Source organism: Mus musculus, chromosome 15, assembly GCF_000001635.26.
Source record: "Mus musculus strain C57BL/6J chromosome 15, GRCm38.p6 C57BL/6J".
NCBI lineage: Eukaryota > Metazoa > Chordata > Mammalia > Rodentia > Muridae > Mus > Mus musculus.
Genome location: NC_000081.6, coordinates 69,999,560 through 70,021,155, shown reverse-complemented (window position 1 = coordinate 70,021,155; position 21,596 = coordinate 69,999,560). Strand labels below are relative to the sequence as shown.

Genomic DNA, 21,596 nt, shown 5'->3' with positions numbered 1-21,596 from the left:
CATACACACACACACATACACACACACATGGAATGAGGACTAGAGTTCAAATCCTTGATCAATGAAATAGTCAGACATGAAAATGAATGCTTTTTTTTTTGTTTGTTTGTTTTTTTTCTTCAAACTGTTTTTTTTTCCATTTTTTATTAGGTATTTCGCTCATTTACATTTGCAATGCTATACCAAAAGTCCCCCATAGCCACCCACCCCCTCTCCCCTACCCACCCACTCCCCTTTTATGGCCCTGGCGTTCCCCTGTACTGGGGCATATAAAGTTTGCGTGTCCAATGGGTCTCTCTTTCGAGTGATGGCCGACTAGGCCATCTTTTGATGCATATGCAGCTAGAGTCAAGAGCTCCGGGGTACTGGTTAGTTCATAATGTTGTTCCACCTATAGGGTTGCAGATCCCTTTAGCTTCTTTGGTACTTTCTCTAGCTCCTTCATTGGGGGCCATGTGATCCATCCAATAGCCGACTGTGAGCATCCACTTCTATGTTTGCTAGGCCCAGGCATACTCTGACAAGAGACAGCTATATCAGGGTCCTTTCAGCATAATCTTGCTAGTGTATGCAATGGTGTCAGCATTTGGAAGCTGATTATGGGATGGATCCCCGGATATGCTAGGGGATGCAGAAAAAGCATTTGACAAGATCCAACACCCATTCATGATAAAAGTTTTGGAAAGATCAGGAATTCAAGGCCCATACCTAAACATAATAAAAGCAATCTACAGCAAACCAGTAGCCAACATCAAAGTAAATGGAGAGAAGCTGGAAGCAATCCCACTAAAATCAGGGACTAGACAAGGTTGCCCACTTTCTCCCTACCTTTTCAACATAGTACTTGAAGTATTAGCCAGAGCAATTCGACAACAAAAGGAGATCAAGGGGATACAAATTGGAAAAGAGGAAGTCAAAATATCACTTTTTGCAGATGATATGATAGTATATATAAGTGACCCTAAAAATTCCACCAGAGAACTCCTAAACCTGATAAACAGCTTTGGTGAAGTAGCTGGATATAAAATTAACTCAAACAAGTCAATGGCCTTTCTCTACACAAAGAATAAACAGGCTGAGAAAGAAATTAGGGAAACAACACCCTTCTCAATAGTCACAAATAATATAAAATATCTCGGCATGACTCTAACTAAGGAAGTAAAAGATTTGTATGATAAAAACTTCAAGTCTCTGAAGAAAGAAATTAAAGAAGATCTCAGAAGATGGAAAGATCTCCCATGCTCATGGATTGGCAGGATCAACATTGTAAAAATGGCTATCTTGCCAAAAGCAATCTACAGATTCAATGCAATCCCCATCAAAATTCCAACTCAATTCTTCAACGAATTAGAAGGAGCAATTTGCAAATTCATCTGGAATAACAAAAAACCTAGGATAGCAAAAACTCTTCTCAAGGATAAAAGAACCTCTGGTGGAATCACCGTGCCTGACCTAAAGCTTTACTACAGGGCAATTGTGATAAAAACTGCATGGTACTGGTATAGAGACAGACAAGTAGACCAATGGAATAGAATTGAAGACCCAGAAATGAACCCACACACCTATGGTCACTTGATCTTCGACAAGGGAGCTAAAACCATCCAGTGGAAGAAAGACAGCATTTTCAACAATTGGTGCTGACACAACTGGTTGTTATCACGTAGAAGAATGCGAATCGATCCATACTTATCTCCTTGTACTAAGGTCAAATCTAAGTGGATCAAGGAACTTCACATAAAACCAGAGACACTGAAACTTATAGAGGAGAAAGTGGGGAAAAGCCTTGAAGATATGGGTACAGGGGAAAAATTCCTGAACAGAACAGCAATGGCTTGCTCTGTAAGATCGAGAATTGACAAATGGGACCTAATGTAACTCCAAAGTTTCTGCAAGGCAAAAGACACCGTCAATAAGACAAAAAGACCACCAACAGATTGGGAAAGGATCTTTACCTATCCTAAATCAGATAGGGGACTAATATCCAACATATATAGAGAACTCAAGAAGGTGGACTTCAGAAAATCAAATAACCCCATTAAAAAATGGGGCTCAGAACTGAACAAAGAATTCTCACCTGAGGAATACCGAATGGCAGAGAAGCACCTGAAAAAATGCTCAACATCCTTAATCATCAGGGAAATGCAAATCAAAACAACCCTGAGATTCCACCTCACACCAGTCAGAATGGCTAAGATCAAAAATTCAGGTGACAGCAGATGCTGGCGTGGATGTGGAGAAAGAGGAACACTCCTCCATTGTTGGTGGGATTGCAGGCTTGTACAACCACTATGGAAATCAGTCTGGCGGTTCCTCAGAAAACTGGATATAGTACTACCAGAGGATCCAGCAATACCTCTCCTGGGCATATATCCAGAAGATGCCCCAACTGGTAAGAAGGACACATGCTCCACTATGTTCATAGCAGCCTTATTTATAATAGCCAGAAGCTGGAAGGAACCCAGATGCCCCTCAACAGAGGAATGGATACAGAAAATGTGGTACATCTACACAATGGAGTACTACTCAGCTATTAAAAAGAATGAATTTATGAAATTCCTAGCCAAATGGATGGCCCTGGAGGGCATCATCCTGAGTGAGGTAACACATTCACAAAGGAACTCACACAATATGTACTCACTGATAAGTGGATATTAGCCCAAAACCTAAGATACCCAAGATATAAGATACAATTTCCTAAACACATGAAACTCAAGAAAAATGAAGACTGAAGTGTGAACACTATGCCCCTCCTTAGAAGTGGGAACAAAACACCCTTGGAAGGAGTTACAGAGACAAAGTTTGGAGCTGAGATAAAAGGATGGACCATGTAAATGAATGCTTTTTAACTCTAGAGTTGTGAGGTAGAGGTAGGAAAGTTACTAAACCATGTTGCCCAGCAAACCTGTATGAAATCGTCACCTTCCAGTACAGTGAAAGTCTCTGTCTCAAGAGAATAAGGTGGGAAATAACAGAGGAAAATACCCAGTGTCTTTTCAGGATATTTTCAGAACATTCTGAACTAGCTAGTGATGTACAAATCTTAATGATGAGATTAAAATCTTAAAGGATTGGTTGGAAGACCCCCTCCAAAAAATCATTGATTTACTGGGTTCATAGTAGATGTTTAATAAAATACTATTGTTGTCAATATTCTAGCTGTTTAGGAATCAATCATGACTATTAGAAATTCAGCCAATGAAGAGGGAGGGAGAAAGTAATGGGGCAAGAGAGAAAGAGGGGTAGATTGTGGTTGAGAAGGGGAATGAGTGAATGAATGAATACACACACACACACACATATATGTATATATGCATATATATATGAAAGAAACAATTAAAGAAATAAGATAGACATTGAAATAAGAAGCTGGAAATATATACTTGCATAAAACATGTACATAACAATCTTATCTTTTCAGCACTGCCCAAACAGTAGTTTAACACTGACATACACATACTTATTTGGTGTCACGTATTATAACCTAGAGATAGCTAAAAAAGAAAGGACGTGTGCTGGTTATATGCACCTATAAAGGATTGACTATTTGATTCAGGCATTCTTTGGGGAAGAACAGCCTGGAATCCACCCTCCAAAGACACTAAACAAGGGCTATTCTATTTTTTTTCCTTTTCTTTCCTCCCTCTTTCTTTCTCTCTTTCTCTCTCTCTCTCTTTCTTTCTTTCTTTCTTTCTTTCTTTCTTTCTTTCTTTCTTTCTTCCTTCCTTCCTTCCTTTCTTTCTTTCTTTCTTTCTTTCTTTCATCCTTCCTTCCTTCCTTCCTTCCTTCCTTCCTTCCTTCTCTCTCTCTCTCTCTCTCTCTTTCTTTTCTTTTTAACAATGAGTTTTTTCTTGCTATACAGGAGAAATAAGCATCTACAGCTGAGGATTCTCTTTCAAAACCTACAGCAGGTCCTGAGACTTGTGGTGACAGTCAGGAATTCCACAAAAAGATTGTGTGAGTTTGTGTCAAAAAATTCAGTGTTCCTTTCATTGCTACTGTTTTCTCTGGTGCCTCACAATGGTTTTGTTAAGATTAAATGGGCTATTAAATATAAGGTGGTTAGAGCTGAGCTGGCTAACAAATCATAGTGCTGAACACAAATGCTAGTGAATGTGCTCTTGCCTCGACCACAAAAGCCAGTGTTATCAGCTATCTCAAAGGTCCCTCTTTGTTGGCTTCACTTATCCAACTCATTCATTCATTTTTCTCCTCCTCCACCATCCACCCTGCTTTCTCTCTCCCTCTCCATTCCTTGTATTTCTAGTAGGCATGGCTGGTGCCTACATAGCTACAGTATTGACAATGATAATCTTACTAAGTATCTACTGTGAACCAAGTCCTATGATAAATCAATGATATCATCTGGGTCTTGCAACCAATTCTTTAAGATCACTAATGTCATTATTCACATTTGTACAGCTCTGGTCCTGAAAATATTCTGAGAGAACACTGGGTATATTCTTCTGTAGCTTCATACCTTATTCTCTTGAGACAGGGTTTTTCACTGAACTGTAGGCAACCATTTCAGACAGGCTTGCTGACCAGCATGCTTCAGTGACTTTCCTGACTATACATCACAACTCCAGAGTTACAGACAAAGCATCCATTGCCTTGTCTGGCTTTTTAAATTGGTCCTAGAGATTCGAACTCCAGTCCTCATTCATATTCAACAAGTTCTTTTTTTTATTTTGAATTTTTATTAGATATTTCCCCCATGCCCCCTCTTGGCTTCCCCCTAAACAGCCCCATCCCATCTCCCTGCCACCTACTCATTAACTCACCCACTCCCACTTCCCTCTCTTAGCATTCCCCTACACTGGGGTATCAAGCCTTCACAGGACCAAGGGCCTCTCTTCCTATTGATGTCCAACAAAGCCATCCTCTGCAACATATGTGGCTGGAGACCTGGGTCCCTCCATGTGTATTCTCTTTGGTTGGTGGTCTAGTCCCTGGGAGCTCTGGTTCTGCAGAAAGTTCTTTTATTCCCTGAGCCATTTCCCTGACTTAGAAGTGATCTTTAAAGAACAAATCACATCCATGTCATCCAACAATTTAAACGTGTAATGAGAATTGCCAACATAACATCCTCTAAACTCCAATATATAGCCTTATAATTCCTCTTGTTGGGTCCTGGTGTATGGCATTTATTCCCTTCATCTATCTTACTTCTCACCCCTAATCTACCTAATTGACATTGATGACACTTTTAGAATGTACATCAACATTTTCCCTTCTGTGTTTGACTACATAGTTACCTTTGCATATATGTTCTTCACTATCCTACCTATGAAACTGCTAATTGATTTTAAAGTCTGAATGCATGGTGCAGCTGTGAAGAACCATGTTCTTAGGGTTATAATTACTATGAAGAGACACCATGACCATAGCAACTCTTATAAAATAAAGCATTTACTTGGAGCTATTTTACAATTAAGAGGTCCACTATATTGTCATCATGGTGGAAATCATGGTGGCTGGCCAGCAGTCATGGTAGCTGGAAAGATTTGTATATCCAGATCAGCAGGCATCATGAAGCAAGAGACACTTGAACTTGGCTTGGACATTTGAAACCCCAAGGACTACCACAGTGGCACCATTACTCCATCAAGACCACACCTACTCCCATAAGACCATACCTCCTAATTCCTGTCAAGTAACACATTCTATAATGACCAAGCATTCAAAGATATGAGCCTGTGAGGGCCATTCCTATTCAAATAAGCCTATTCCATTCTCTGGTACCCATAGGCTTGTAACCATATCATAATACAAAACTGTATTCCATCCTACTTCAAATATTTCCCATCTCCACCATATTAAGAACAACATTTGACATAAGACCATCTACATCTGAATACTGAAAGCAGGGAAAGTGTGTCATTGTCTATGCTTATTGTGTCTAGAGTTTAAGATGTAATTGGGGGGGACATCCATCTTCTGTGTAGATTATGGTAACCCATAACATACAGCTAAATCACTAATGACTAAAAATAAAACCAATTTAACACTAAAAATACATGCATATCTTTCTCCATATTTTAGAAAGAATTTTGCTGCTGTATTACAATGAACACTGCAATTGCCTCAAAAATCAGGAGAAGTTCACAGAACGCTAAGAGCATCAAACTCCATTGTACACTCCATTTCTAAGAACAGGGAGATATTCTAAACACTGAGAAGGTCTACAGCTGGATTTATATGGCCCAAGCAAAGCCTTAGTATGTCTTGAAGAAGAAAAGGTGTTTTCCAAGAGCAAAAGGGAAAACTAAATATGTGTGAAGGACTACAGCAAAATGTTGCTTTTTATGTTCCACCTCCAAATAAATTTTGGCAAGGATGTAGACCAACTTCTTGAACATGTCTAAAATGAGTAGAGACGCCACAACCACTCAGGTTATTTGGACTAAAATGGAGGAGTAAAAATGTCATTCTGTAGTTATCTGATAACAGCCACCTAGAAAACTAGAAACATATATCTTAGGCTGTTATTTAAATATAAAAGACTGAAAAAGATAATTCCCTTAGTCTCTGCATTCTGGTATAGGAAAATGTTTAGTGAAAAAAAAAAACACATCAGGTTGTAACTACTGAAGTTTATGTTTGAAGCATCTGTGTGAGTCACGCTTGGCCCTCAGCTTGCTATGGGTTGACTTTGCTTGCCCTTCTCATAAACAAAAATAAAGACATGGAGCTACAGCATTACATGGAGATTTTTTATTAGATATTTTCTTCATTTACATTTCAAATGCAATTCAGAAAGTCCCCTATACCCTTGTGCCCCAATCTACCCACTACTGATTCCTGGCCCTGGCATTCCCCTGTATTAGGGCATATGATCTTCTCAATACAAAGGGCCTCTCCTCTCATTGATGGAGGACTAGGCTATTCTCTGCTACTTATGCAACTAGAGACACAGCTCTGGGGGTCACTGGTTAGTTCATATTGATGATCCTCCTATAGGATTGCAGACCCCTTTAGCTCCTTGAGTACTTTCTCCAGCTCCTTCATTAGGGGCCCTGTGTTCTATACAATAGATGACTGTGAGCATCCACTTCTGTATTTGCCAGGCACTGGCATAGCCTCACAAGAAATAGCTATATCAGGGTCCTGTAAACAAAACCTTTCTGGCATATGCAATAGTGTCTGGGTTTGGTGTTTGTATATGGGATGGAGCCCCAGGTGGGGCAATCTCTGGATGGTCCTTCCTTCCATCTCAGCTGGGCACAAATATGAAAATGTCCATGTCCTGTTTAGATAAAACACAGCCAAATGGGCACAGGAAAATAACATTCAAGTCATAAATGATTATTCTAAAAACTGTCTTTTGAGGCCAATCAACTAAAACAGCATGTCTTACATTTGATAAGGTATCTTTGGAATTTGTTTTGTAGCAATTGTCAAGGGAACTGTTACCCATTACCTTAGGGCAAGCTATATATATATATATATATATATATATATATATATATATATATATATATATATATATAATATATATATATATTAACCTTACAATCAGATTGTTATCTGTCTAAGGAATTTGGAAAGATTTCTTTTTTCTGACAAACCTTCAAACTTTCCTTTGCTTGAGGAACAAGCAAGAGGCCATCTTAGCCTGTGTGTGAGTTCCATATTGCAATCTTACTATTTATTCATACATAAAAGCTCATGGTTGAATAATCTTCTCTGTATGTTCAATTAACTTTGACCATAATAAAGATTAAAAAGAAAGCATAGTTGCCATCTGACTTGTTTAACACAATCATTAGTTCTTTATGAAAATATCTTCATTTTTTTGAAGACGATACAAACACAAATCTGAGTGCTTCATTTTGTTGTACTTCATTTTGCTGGTGAAGAGATTAAATCAAAGTGAAGTATAAAATGTACCCTAGGCTCCACCCCATGAAGTCGTACACTCAGAGGTTTCCCCAAAGTCTCAGGCAAAGATCACTGATTCTCTTAAAGGGATCATTTTAGTAGAAAAATCACTCTGAAATGATCCATAATCCATGCATAGCCACCAACTGGGGCATGGTGGCAAGGAAAGGAAGTAATTGTGCTTTAAACCATAAACAAAAAGGAGAAGACAGATGATTTGAAAATATGCGATGAAAAAAAAATATGATAAATTAAAAGTTTCAAACTAGAAACTCAGACTCTGCACCAGATGGTTCCTAAGAATAAAAAGCCTAAAATGACTTAGAGAGGATTTTCCATACGGCAAAGTGAGGTATCCTCAAATTTCTCTGCTTGGTAAGTGTGAATTGAATGTAAAAATAGATATTTTTTTCTCATAACTTGGCCTATGTAATCTTATACAGTTCAAACTTTAGGAGAAAACTGGATAATATTAAGTGAAACTATCAAAATGCAGACTGCGCCCAAAGCAATCATGAGTGAGGCAGAGAAATTGCCAAGGGTAGCATAGGCATGTCTTTTATCTTTACTGTCATTCCTCAGAGGACCCCTCTGAATCCTCTCATCCTATACCCACAGTACCTCATCATCAGAAACTATGACCTTCCTGTTTCCGTGATGCTGAATAAATCCCATGAGGCAGCTGGTCCTCACCACATTTCTTACTTCCCTTTCACTACAGACCCCTTGCCTTTCAGTTACATGTAAACTATCTAGACCAAATGATATGTTAAATTTGAATTTCTTTTTCTTGTTTTCATATTTCAGTCAAAACAACAATATTTAATATTTATGATATAATAAAATACATATCACCAGGTTCAGGGTTGTCCTAGAAAATAGTTATGACTAGGGATTAGAGAGGATGTGCAGAGTTTAATAAGACATTGACCTTGATTAATCTAGAAGGAAAAATATTTAAAATGAGTTGGTAGGTAATGCAATAATACAACTAAGATATGGACCTGAACTCTGATTTTTACATTTCCCATGGTTAATAATATCCATAATCCATGTTCATTATAGGTGAACAGAGACCATAATCCTGACATAGGAGAGTTATGGGAAATGCTAAAGACATTGTGGTTTATACGTTTACAAAAGCATATAGCACACTGTAGACATGAAAAACAAAACATGTTTTATTAACAATTCAAGTAAGGTGAACTACAAAAAGCATTCTTTCTAAGAGCAATGTGAGAAATGCTATCTCAAAAGTACATACAAACAAGATGTTCTGAAAGTCAGTGAAGGACGGCTGTGTTAGGAAAGAGGATTATAGAAAATATAGTGGGAAGGAAATTCAAATATCACATATAAGTTGGAGACATATTCAGGTCGAAAAACACATGCACAAAATAAGGTGTATGGAAAGGGTGGGATGCATTATGGTGCTAACAAAGTTTGATTTCCAACTGAACTGATAAAAGGTAAGGGAGAAGGAACCTAGACAGATGGGTCAGCTGCTAACAACATTACCGTTCTTGTAGAGGGTCCATATTCATTTATAAGTGTCAACGCACTGTGGCTTTCAACTTCCTTTGAATCCAATTAAAGAGGTCCCAGTGTTTACTTCTAGCCTTCCTGCACATGATTCCCAAAATCTTCAGAAACTAGATGGTATAATAGAAAAGAGAGCTGTTTTAATTTTAAAGTTCAGGTGACTGTGTAATTACCTAGAAAAGGGAGAATGATTTTGAGGCAGAAACTGCAGGGATGCCTCTTTGTAAATGCTGGGGGCCATGCAGCTACAAAAGCATCTCCTGCAGGAGGACCTAACTGAAGACTGCCCACAAGACCAAGGATTGGTAGTTCAAATAATACCAGCCAATCAGGAACTGCTGTTTAGAATAGATACTTTCTTGGAAACAATGGGGACATGGGTAGAAATGTCTTATGTCTTAATGTCTTAATGTCTGAATTCATATTCACACATAAATACACATTATTAAAGGAGCTTGCAGCAGTGCTCAAATAAGCTTGCTGCAGCGTTTGTCACCTGCTCCCTGGAGTCTGTGCACTTGACTCTGGACCAACTCACCCCCAACCCCAAAGAGCAGGTAGGGACAGAAGAGAACTTTCCAGGGCACAGGTAACATGACTAGATCTTTAGTGCAGATGCAAATTTACTGCATCTCTATTTTGGATGGAAATTTGCAAGTATCCAATTGACAGTAGTCCCTGGGAAACACGCAGAAAAGAAATAGAGGTTTCAACAATCCAGTTGGAAACAACTGTAGAAAAGAGACAACAGTATAAAATGAAGAGTCCTATTATGCATATGAGGTAACAAATACTTCAAATGTATTTTTATATCTCATATGTGATGTTCATCTGTATTTTATAAACACAGGTTCTAAGCCAGGTTAAGGTTAAAAGTGATCTACTAACTAATTAAGAGTACACTTGGATTCAAATGAGGCATCCTTAATGTCTGAAGTCATATTCACACATAAATACACATTAAAAAATGACAGTGAAGAGCTGAAACTAACGAAGATCTGGGGGCAATTTTTAGGTATTTTTAAACATCAAAATAAAATACAATAAGATAAAACAAAAAAATAACACTTGGAATTTAGACAAACCAAACCAACAGAAGGAAAAGAGCCCATGAGAAGGCACAAGAATCAAAGAACCACTCATCCATACACTCAGATGTGACATGAAAATACTGAACTGAAAATATGTATATGATGAACTGATCCAGACCTGTGTGTTCCCTGTCCTTGCTGCTTCTGTTTTGGTGAGTTCCAATGAGCTTTGCTCAGTAGATGTAGAGGGCTTTAAATTGGGTTAGCTCCAGAGTATTTTCATTTGCCTCCACATTTTGGAGAATGTATTCCAAGAGGCAAGCACACAGAATGGACTGCACAGTATGTTCATTTCTTGAATGAGTAAATGAAGCACAATGGATAGGATTCTTTTCTTTCTTTCTTTCTGTCTTTCTTTCTTTCTTTCTTTCTTTTTTTTTTTTTTTTTAGCTCTGTTAAGGATGGGAGCCATCAGCATCAACAGCTTTTTCCTGTAGCTTAGAATTATCCTCTGCCACCATGTTAGGAGATGCAGTTGAAATTTTTCTAGAGCAGCAGGATGAGTTTTCCCATTTTTGTGGAGTAATAATGCTGTGCTGATTCTCCATTGCACAAGATTACTTCCAATCTCAAAAAAGATAGAACAGGTCCTTGTGATATACATCTTGATTGCTTTCAAGCCTTGACAGTCTCTAATTCTCCTCAACTTTGGGGTTTCAGTACCAACAAAGTTGTCCCTGAAATACTATCATGTGCCTCAGCTTTCATTTGTCAATCCTCTGGGCTAGGGCATATCTAGAGCTTCTGTGTGCAGACAAACCATCACTCCTCTTTGGCCTTCAGTGAAAACTCTTTCTCATACCTTAGTCCAGCTCAGGCTCTCTCTTCAATTTACTCCTCTTCCCTCAGTGTACCAGGGGCATGCTGCTCTGCAACTAACCTATGAGAGCCACATATAAATATCCCAAGTCTGAATGTCACCTGTAGATCTCTGAATGCTTCTTCTTGTTCTAATTTTTGTTCTGTTTCTCTGATAAAAATCATTCTGGCCAAAAGCAACTTAGAGATGGGAAGAATTTATTTCAAAATACAGGTTGGAGTCCATTAATGAAGGAACTCTGAGGAGAAACTCAAGCAGCAACATCAAGGAGAAACTATTGATGGATGTTACTTGCTCACATTCTCACAGTCCCATTCTTGGTTAGCTTGCTTTTATAGCTCAGGATTACTTACCCAGAGAATGATGTCACCCAGAGTAGGCAGGGCCCTTCCAGTTTAATTGACAATCAAGAAATTTCCTTACAGACATGGGCACAGGTCTATCTATTCTGGGAAGTCCTTAAATAAGGACTCCTTCTCAAGGGACTCTATGTTGCATCGAGTCTAGAGTTAACAGAATGATTCTTATAAATGAATCTGTCTGTGTAAATATGTTTTCTCATATGGCAATAAAACTCTGTCATAAAAACCTGCTCAGCCCAGTATCTGTTGTTTGCAGATTCTTGGAACTATTTATTTATCAAGTGCATGAAAAGGAATCTGCTCTGAGTAATAGCTCCTCTCTGAAGTCTTAGGATTGTGCTCACTCACTTCATGTTAGCATCACTGTAACATCTATCACTGGACTAACACTAGCCTCATTCCCATAGAGCCTCTCCAGTGTAATTCTTAGGTAGAAGCCAGAGAACAGACACATTGTCCTGCATAGTTCTGAACTGTAGGTGTAATAATATCAATGAGATATGGATATGAGTAACCAGATTAGAAAGCAGTGTATCTTTGGTTAAGAACATAGGGAGGACAAAGTTAAGTTGATCTATGTAGTCCTCTTGTTCAGTTCATGCTGCTTTCTCAAATAGATACCCAAATCCTGTCTCAGAATTAAGAAGTAACGAGTGTGTTTGGGGATCACAGGCCTTGCAGTACAAGCATAAATGAGGAAATTACATTAGTCATATAAGATAATCCTGGGAATTGATGAAAATACACTGCTTAAAACTGAGTCAGAAGGTAGATTCCCTGTCCTAGAGCTTTGTGCCTAGAACTTCAGAGGAGCTGCAGAATGTGTAAGCAATGCTTAATGATTTCCTTTTTATAACAAAAATGTCTAGGATGAATAACTTCCTCCTTTTCCTCATAGAAATATCTGTATCTAAAATACCTGGAGGGGTATTTACTAATTAGCATGTAGTAAGTACCCTTCCTATCAGGTTGGTCAAGACAGGCAGGGCCATTATTATTGAGCCTCTTATAACCTAGTAGTGCATCAGCAAAGACAGTCTCCAACATAACTCAAAGTTTTGGGGAAACCTACGTTTGCCACATAGAAATAAGTCTATTCATTTTCTAAAACTAGCATTTCATGAAAATAATAGGTACTAGCTTTGTAACAATGTACTAAACACTAACATTTTCTATAAATTGTAGGTTCCTGAGTTCAGTGTCTCTATCTGAAAATATCTCATTGCAAATGTATTTTTTAAAGGAAATGGTGTAAGTATATTTCCACTGATGAAGTAATAAGATGAGAGCAATGCAAGTGTATGGCTTGGGCTGAGACCAGTGTTTCATTCTCTGTTCTAACTATCCCTAGGCCTAGGCCTAGATGCTTCTAGGCTCCATATAATGTAATCTTAATAACTAAATGACTCAATCTAGTTTTTCTTGACTTCTGACTCAATTGCTCTGCCTGGCTTTATACTAACTTTGGAAATAACTTCTAATGTCCTGGCTTCTTCTTGTTCTCTGATGTAATGATGAATGGAATAAAGGGAGTGGTGACCTCCGGAACTTGATACCTCATTTAGCTAAGAGTCCCACTTCTGAAAAAGAATTCAGGAAAAGATTGGGGCTTGGTTCATGGTATGTGTCTTTAACCTTAGCACTCTGGAGGAAGAGTTAGAGTGTAGTAGGATCTCTGAGTTCAAGGGAAGTCTGGCCTAGAGAGCAAGTTCTAAGACAGTCAAGCTTAGATAGTGAAGAAAAACAGAAAGTTGATGCAGATGTAAATGCAATGAAATGGCCATGTTTCAGGTCCTGTAAGCCACAGAGCTTGGCAGCTTTGGCCATATGATTCTAACTTTAGAGTCAAGAATACAAGCAAAAGGTTATGGAATCATCCTTTCCTGCTAACAAAACCTTCTGAGTCTAGTTTATACTCTCCTTGTAAAATTTCCTCCCATTTAGAATGGTCATGAATTCTGTGCCACTGTATGTTGGAAGAATGAAATCTGCCCTTATATTTAAACTTTAGAGGGGATTACAGTTTAGAGATTGACATGAGTCTTAGAAGAATTTTTGAACTTTGGACTTTTAAACAGAGTTGAGACTGTGATAGATTATGGAGGTTTTTGAATTTGTATAGAATGCAGCTTTGTATTTTGATATGTTTATAAGCCTATGGGGACCAGGAGATGTAATGTTTTGGACAGAATAGAAATGGCCTTTATAGGCTCATATATTTGAGTAAACACTCAAAAACTCGTCATCATAGAGTGGTGTTACTTGACAGTTACTATGAAGGATGGCCTTGTTGTGGTAGGTGTGGCTGTAGAGGAAATGGGTCACTGGAGGTAGATTTTGGGACTTCATATGCCTAAGCAATGTTCAATGTCTCCTTTGAATTGCTGCTTGTGAATCCAAATATAGAACTCTCAGCTACCTCTCCAGCACCATGCCTGGCTGTGTGCCACCAAGCTTCTCACCATGATGATAATGAAATAAACCTCAGAATGTAAGCAAGTTCTGAGTCTATGCTTTCTTTTATGAAAGTTGCTGTGGTCTTCGGGTCACTTTACTACAATGGAACAATGACTAAGACAGAAGTCAATGTAAGAATACTAAAGCAAACATATATGAAAAAACATCTACCAACAAAATGTTTAAATCATCTGATGATTAAATCACTGCAAAAGCAATCTTCAGATTCAATGTAATCACCATCAAAATTCCAATTCAATTCTTCACAGTGATAGAAAGAGCAATTCTCAACTTCATCTGGTGTAACAAAAAATCCAAGAGAGCAAAACCAATTCTCAACAATAAGAGAATTTCTGGGGGAAATCACAATCCCTGACCTCAAACTGTACTAAAGAGCAATAGTGATAAAAACCACATTGTACTGGTACAGAGAAAGACAGGTAGATCAATGGAGTAGAATTAAAGACCCAGAAGTAAACCCACACACCTATGGTCACTTGAACTTTGACAAAGATCCAAACCCATACAGTGGAAAAAAAGAAAACATATAACATACACTGATGGTTCACCTGGCAGTCTGCATGTAGACAAACACTAATTTGTCCTTTTTACCCCCTGTACAAAGTTCAAGTCCAAGTGGATAAAAGACCTCAACATAAAACCAGATATGCTGAATCTAATAGAAGATAAAGTAGGAAAGAGTCTTGAACATATCCACACATAGGGACATTTCCGGGAAGAGAATACCAGTGGCTCAGGCTCTAAGACCAACAATTGACAAGTGGGACCCCATAAAACTGAAATGCTTCTGTAAGGCAAAAAAAAAAAAAAAAAAAAAACAAAAACAAAAACCAAACCAAACCAAACCAAACCAAACCAAACAAAACAAAACACCACTGTCAATAGGACAAAACAGCAATTGACAGATTGGGAAAAGATCTTTACCAGCCCTCCATTAGATAGAGGGCTAATATCCAAAATATACAGAGAACTCAAGAAGTTAGTCTCCAGAAGTTAACTCAATTTAAAAAATGGGTACAGAACCACACAAAGAATTCCCAACTGAAGAATCTCAAATGGCTATGAAACACTTGAAATGTTCAACATTCTTAGTCATCAGGGAAGCACAAATCAAAATTTCCCTGAGATTTTTCCTCATACAAATCAGCATGGCTAAGATCCCAAACTCAGGCCACAAGACATGCATGAGGATGTCAAAAAAGAGGTACACTCCTCCATTGCTAGTGGGATTAAAAGCTGTTACAACCCCCTGGGAATCTGGTGGTTCCTCAGAAAATTGGAAATAGTTCTACCTGAAGACCCAACTATACCACTCCTGGGCATATACTGAAAAAATGCTTGAACATATAACAAGGACACATGTTCCACTATGTTCATAGCAGCCTTCTTTATAACAGCCAGAAGCTGGAAACAGCCCACTTGTCTTTCAATGTACGACATCAGGATACAGAAAATGTGGTGCATTTACACAATGAAATACTACTCATCTATTAAAAATGACAACTTCACCAATTTGGGGGGCAAATGGGTGGAACTAGAAAATATCATCCTGACATGAGTAACTCAGAATCTAAACAAAAACAAAAACAAAAACAAAAACATACATGGTATGTACTCACTGATAAGTGGATATTAGTCCAAAAGCGTAGAATACCAAAGATAAAATTCACAGACCATTCAAAGCTTAACAAAAAGAAAGGCCAAAGTGTGGATGTTTCAATCACAGATAGAAGTAGGAAGAAAATAAACAGGGGCGGTAGAGTGAAGGAGGCATCTGGGTGGGAGGAGGGAATGGGAAAGTGGGGCAGGATCAGGTATGGGAAGAGACAGGAGATAAGGCCAGAGGGCCAGGAAAATGAATAGAAATATGTAGCAGTGGTGGGTGGGGAACCACTAGAAAGTCCTAGATGCCAGAGATGCAAGAGGCTTCCAGGACCCAGTAAGGATGACATTAATCTAAATACCAAACAGAGGGGAAACAGACCCTGAAGAGACCATCTCCAGTAGATAGACAAGGCCTCCAATTGAGAGATGGGACCACCCACTCAAATAAAAAAAAATTAACCCAGAATTGTTCCTGTCTAAAGGAAACATATGGACAATTAAAAAAAATGAAGCAGAGATTAAAGAAAAGGCCATCCAGAAACCACCCTACCAAGGGATCCATCCCATCTACAGACACCAAACCCCAACACTATTTCTGATACCAAGAAGTACTTGCAGATAGGAGCCATGTATAGCTATCCTCTGAGAGGCTCTGCCCACACCTGACTAAGACAGATACACATACTCACAGTGTATGTACTCACAATGGTTAAACCTGGAGTTCAACTGAACCTGAAGACCCCAATGGAAGAGTTAAGGGATGGACTACAGGAGCTAAAGTTAATTGCAACCAAACAGGAAAAACAACAATATCAACTAACTGGACCCCTCAGAGTTCCCAGGGACTAAATAACCGATCAAAGAGTATACATGGGCTGGTCCAGGGCTCCTGCTACTTATGTAGCAGAGGATTGTCTTATCTGGCATCAATGGCAGGGGAGGTGCTTGGTTCTGTGGAGGCTTGTTGCCCCAGTGAAGGAGAGTTCTAGAGGGATGAGGCAGGATAGAGTGAGTGGATGGGAGCACACCCTCTTAGAGGCAAGGGGGAGGGAGATGGGATGGGAGGATTATGGAGAGGAGAGTGGGAAAACGGACAAAATTTGAAATGTAAATAAATAAAATAATAAATTTAAAAAATAAAATTTAAAAATTTATGTTAAAACATTGTAGAATAAAACAAAAAGGTGAGCAAAACATACAGAAAGTTATTAAAATTTTTTTATAAGCTTCAACACTTTTATGCAATTTTACTTTGTATTTATCTGGTGATTGCTTCAAATGAGATCAACTATGTTTCATAATTTTATAATCCTCAATTTAGAAGAGATTCCATTGAAAATTGCTCTTCAGTAAGAAAATTATCATGAAGACCTTCTCTTTTAATAATAGAATATTTCAGTCAAATAGAAGAATAAACATCAGTTCCACCGTAAGAGGAATTTTATATAAAGTTTCTCAAGAAGAGGGGTAAATAATGCCAAAGGTCAAACACTAATAATAATTATGGAACTGTTCCGTTGTGGTTCTATCATATCCAACAATGAACAGAAGTTACATACCTTTTCCCTTTCTTTAAATTACATGTAACACTACACATCCTGTAGTCACTGAATACTTGTGTCCTAGAACAGTGCAAGGACTTGAGGATTCCTGTTTACAAACACTGGATTCTGATGCTCCTGTGTGACAGTTAATAGTTAGGTATCAGCCTTAATAGCAAAGAATGAAATAAAAGTGGGACAAAGACACAGTTCCCAGTCACAGAGAGATAGATTGCAGGAAATTTGTATTCATGAGAATAACTTCATTAACTGGGTGAACTTTTGGAAAAGCTGTGTATGAAATCACCCTAGAGAACCAAAACCTGTAAGACCTGAAAGGAAAGTCATTAAAAAAAAAAAAAAGATATCATAGTTTAGTAAATATATGCAATGGATTTTCTACATGTGAAATTCATTAATCCATTAGCAATAACAGGGATATGTATAAGGTAGAATTAAGTAAAATACTGAAAATCTAAGATCATACAATAGCTTGTCAGATGTGCAAGACATATGTTAAAGACCTCTATGAGGAAAGTCTGCAACAAATGCAGGCCCTCTCCAAGAAAGGTTTATATCGTAGAATGCGTGAAAAGAATGGAATGAGACCCCACAAGGACTGCACTTGAATTTCAAATAAGACTCATATCCAAATAAATGAAAGAGGAGCTGATCCTAACTTGAACTGTTCAGAAGAAGAGAAAATAAACTCTAAGTGAGGAAGAAGACAGCATCAGAAATCTCAAATAATCTGCAGATAATTTCATGGCATTCAATTAAAATTTTTGCTAGTGTAGGTTTTTTTCCCTTAAACTTAATGTGTTATATATTTTTCTGAGGCAGAAGCAGGTGAATTTCTAGAGGCCAGCCTGGTCTACACAGTGAATTCTAGGACAGTAAGGACTACAAAGAGAACCCCTGTCTCAAACATCAAAAGAAAACAGAACTCCCTCAGGAGATATAAATATTGAAATGCCAACGCATTGTGATTAAAATGACCATGGGGATCTGATGGTTCATGACAATACACATTACAAATCAATAAAACCATGCTTAAGCAGAAATTTGAGCACATAAAATAAGAAAACAAAATTAAGAATTCAGTACATGAAGAGTGTTAATGAAGAAGAATATAGGTCAATATGACCTTGTTAGGAAGGACAGAATGAGACTGTATTTTCAGAGGGAACCAAGCAAACATAGTAAGTGCATGGTTGCCATGAGTAGACTCCAGGCACCTAAATGGAAGGAGTTGAAGAGAAGGAACGCTTTTGGGCTGTACAAATCTGATGTCAACATAGTGAAAGAACTACCTAGAATTTTACTCTGGGCAAATGCTATCCCAAAAGTCCCCTATACCCTCCCCCTGTCCTGCTCTCCTACCTACTCACTCCCACTTTTTGGCCCTGGCATTCCCCAGTACTGAGGCATATTAAGTTTGCAAGATCAAGGGGCCTCTCTTCCCAATGATGGCTGATTAGGCAGCAGCCAGAGACACGAGCTCTGGGAGTCCTGGTTAGTTCATATTGCTGTTCCACCTCTAGAGTTGCAGACCCCTGGTAAGTGGATATTAGCTCAGAAACTTAGAATACCCAAGATAAAATTTGTGAAACACAAGAAAATCAAGAAGGAAGACCAACCAGTGGATGCTTCATTCCTCCTTAGAATAGGGAACAAAATACCCATGGAAGGAGTTACAGAGACAAAAGGATGGACCATCAGAAACTGCCCCACCCAGGTATCCATCCCATAATCAGCCACCAAATTCAGACCCAATTGCATAAGCCATCAAGATTTTGCTGAGAGGACCCTAATATAGCTGTCTCTTGTGAGGCTATGCTAGTGCCTGGCAAATACAAAAGTTGATGTTCACAGTCATCTATTGGATGGAACACAGAATCCCCAATGGAGGGGCTAGAGAAAGTACTCAAATGTGATTTCTAAAAATGAGAATTACTTTTAAAGGATTTAGTACATTTTTCTTGTTTGTTTTCTACCATTATTACTTTCAAAATATAACAAAACATTTGCATACAAAATTGTTTGATGTAACTAAAATCAATTAAGGCAAGAGTGTGAAAATGGAGACTGTTGCTGCATTCATGAATTAATTAGAGACTCGATTATGAAAAGCTCTTTTTGTGCTCACCTGATCTCCCAACTCCAAGCATTTCCATTCAGAACATCTCTTGTGAAATCAATGGATAAGTGAGTTGAATACAAACCTGAAGAACTAGACTCTTTAGGCATATATAGAGATTGCAATTACAATATTCAAGAAAATTTGGTATTAGAAATAATGGACATTTACAATTTAGAAATAAAGATACTGTTGTGAAATTTTAGTACTATAAAGGTAAAGTATGCACAGAGGGACCAAATTAAACTTTCAGTGAAACTTTTTTATATACTTTTTATTAGGTATTTTCCTCATTTACATTTCCAATGCTATCCCAAAAGTCCCCCATACCCTCCCTCCCACTCCCCTACCCACCCACTCTCACTTTTTGGCCCTGGCATTCCCCTGTACAGAGGCATATAAAGTTTGCATGACCAATGGGCCTCTCTTTCCAGTGATGGCCAACTAGGCCATCTTTTGATACATATGCAGCTAGAGTCAAGAGCTCCCGGGTACTGGTTAGTTCATAATGTTGTTCTACCTATAGGGTTGCAAATCCCTTTAGCTCTTTGGGTACTTTCTCTAGCTCCTTGACTGGGGGCGCTGTGATCCATCCAATAGCTGACTGTGAGCATCCATTTCTGTGTTTGCTAGGCCCCGGCATAGTCTCACAAGAGACAGCTCTATCTGGGTCCTTTCAGCAAAATCTTGCTAGTATATGCCATGATGTCAGCTTTTGGAAGCTGATTATGGGATGGAACCCTGGATATGGCAGGCTCTAGATGGTCCATCCTTTTGACACAGCTCCAAATTTTGTCTCTGTAACTCCTTCCATGGGTGTTTTGTTCCCATTTCTAGGAAGGGGCAAAGTGTCCACACTTTGGTCTTCGTTCTTCTTGAGTTTCATGCGTTTAGCAAATTGTATCTTATATCTTGAGTATCCTAAGTTTCTGGGCTAATATCCACTTATCAGTGAGTACATATTGTATGAGTTCCTTTGTGATTGGGTTACCTCACTCAGGATGATGCCCTCTAGGTCCATCCATTTGCCTAGGAATTTCATAAATTCATTCTTTTTAATAGCTGAGTAGTACTCCATTGTGTAAATGTACCACATTTTCTGTATCCATTCCTCTGTTGAGGGGCATCTGGGTTCGTTCCAGCTTCTGGCTATTATAAATAAAGCTGCTATGAACATAGTGGAGCATGTGTCCTTCTTACCGGTTGGAACATCTTCTGGATATAGGCCCAGGAGAGGTATTGCAGGATCCTCCGGTAGTAATATATCCAGATTTCTGAGGAACTGCCAGACTGATTTCCAGAGTGGTTGTACAAGCTTGCAATCCCACCAACAATGGAGGAGTGTTCCTCTTTCTCCACATCCTTGCCAGCATCTGCTGTCACCTGAATTTTTGATCTTAGCCATTCTGACTGGTGTAAGGTGGAATCTCAGGGTTGTTTTGATTTGCTTTTCTCTGATGATTAAGGATGCTGAACATTTTTTTCAGGTGCTTCTCAGCTATTCGGTATTCCTCAGGTGAGAATTCTTTGTTTAGCTCTGAGCCCCATTTTTTTAATGGGGTTATTTGATTTTCTGGAGTCCACCTTCTGGAGTTCTTTATATATATTGGATATTAGTCCCCTATCTGATTTAGGATAGGTAAAGATCCTTTCCCAATCTTTTGGTGGGCTTTTTGTCTTATTGATGGTGTCTTTTGCTTTGCAGAAGCTTTGCAGTTTCATGAGGTCCCATTTGTCAATTCTCGATCTTACAGCACAAGCCATTGCTGTTCTATTCAGGAATTTTTCCCCTGTGCCCATATCTTCGAGGGTTTTCCCTACTTTCTCCTCTATAAGTTTCTGTGTCTCTGGTTTTATGTGTAGTTCCTTAATCCACTTAGATTTGACCTTAGTACATGGAGATAGGAATGGATCAATCTGAATTCTTCTACATGATAACCACCATTTGTGCCAGCACCATTTGTTGAAGATGCTGTCTTTTTTCCACTGGATAGTTTTAGCTCTTTTGTCAAAGATCAAGTGACCATAGGTGTGTGGGATCATTTCTGGGTCTTCAATTCTTTTCCATTAGTCTACTTGTCTGTCACTATACCAGTACCATGCAGTTTTTATCACAATTGCTCTGTAGTAAGGCTT

General features: G+C 38.5%; 1 long non-coding RNA gene across 1 annotated transcript in view; it reads right to left on the bottom strand.

The window, feature by feature from the left end:
* Nucleotides 1-21,596, bottom strand: part of Gm19782 (predicted gene, 19782) — a 153,972-nt gene that overhangs the window by 57,049 nt on the left and 75,327 nt on the right. The window contains exon 3 of the long non-coding RNA NR_045071.1: nucleotides 9,400-9,533. This is a non-coding gene — a long non-coding RNA (predicted gene, 19782). The remainder of the gene's footprint in view (nucleotides 1-9,399; nucleotides 9,534-21,596) is intronic.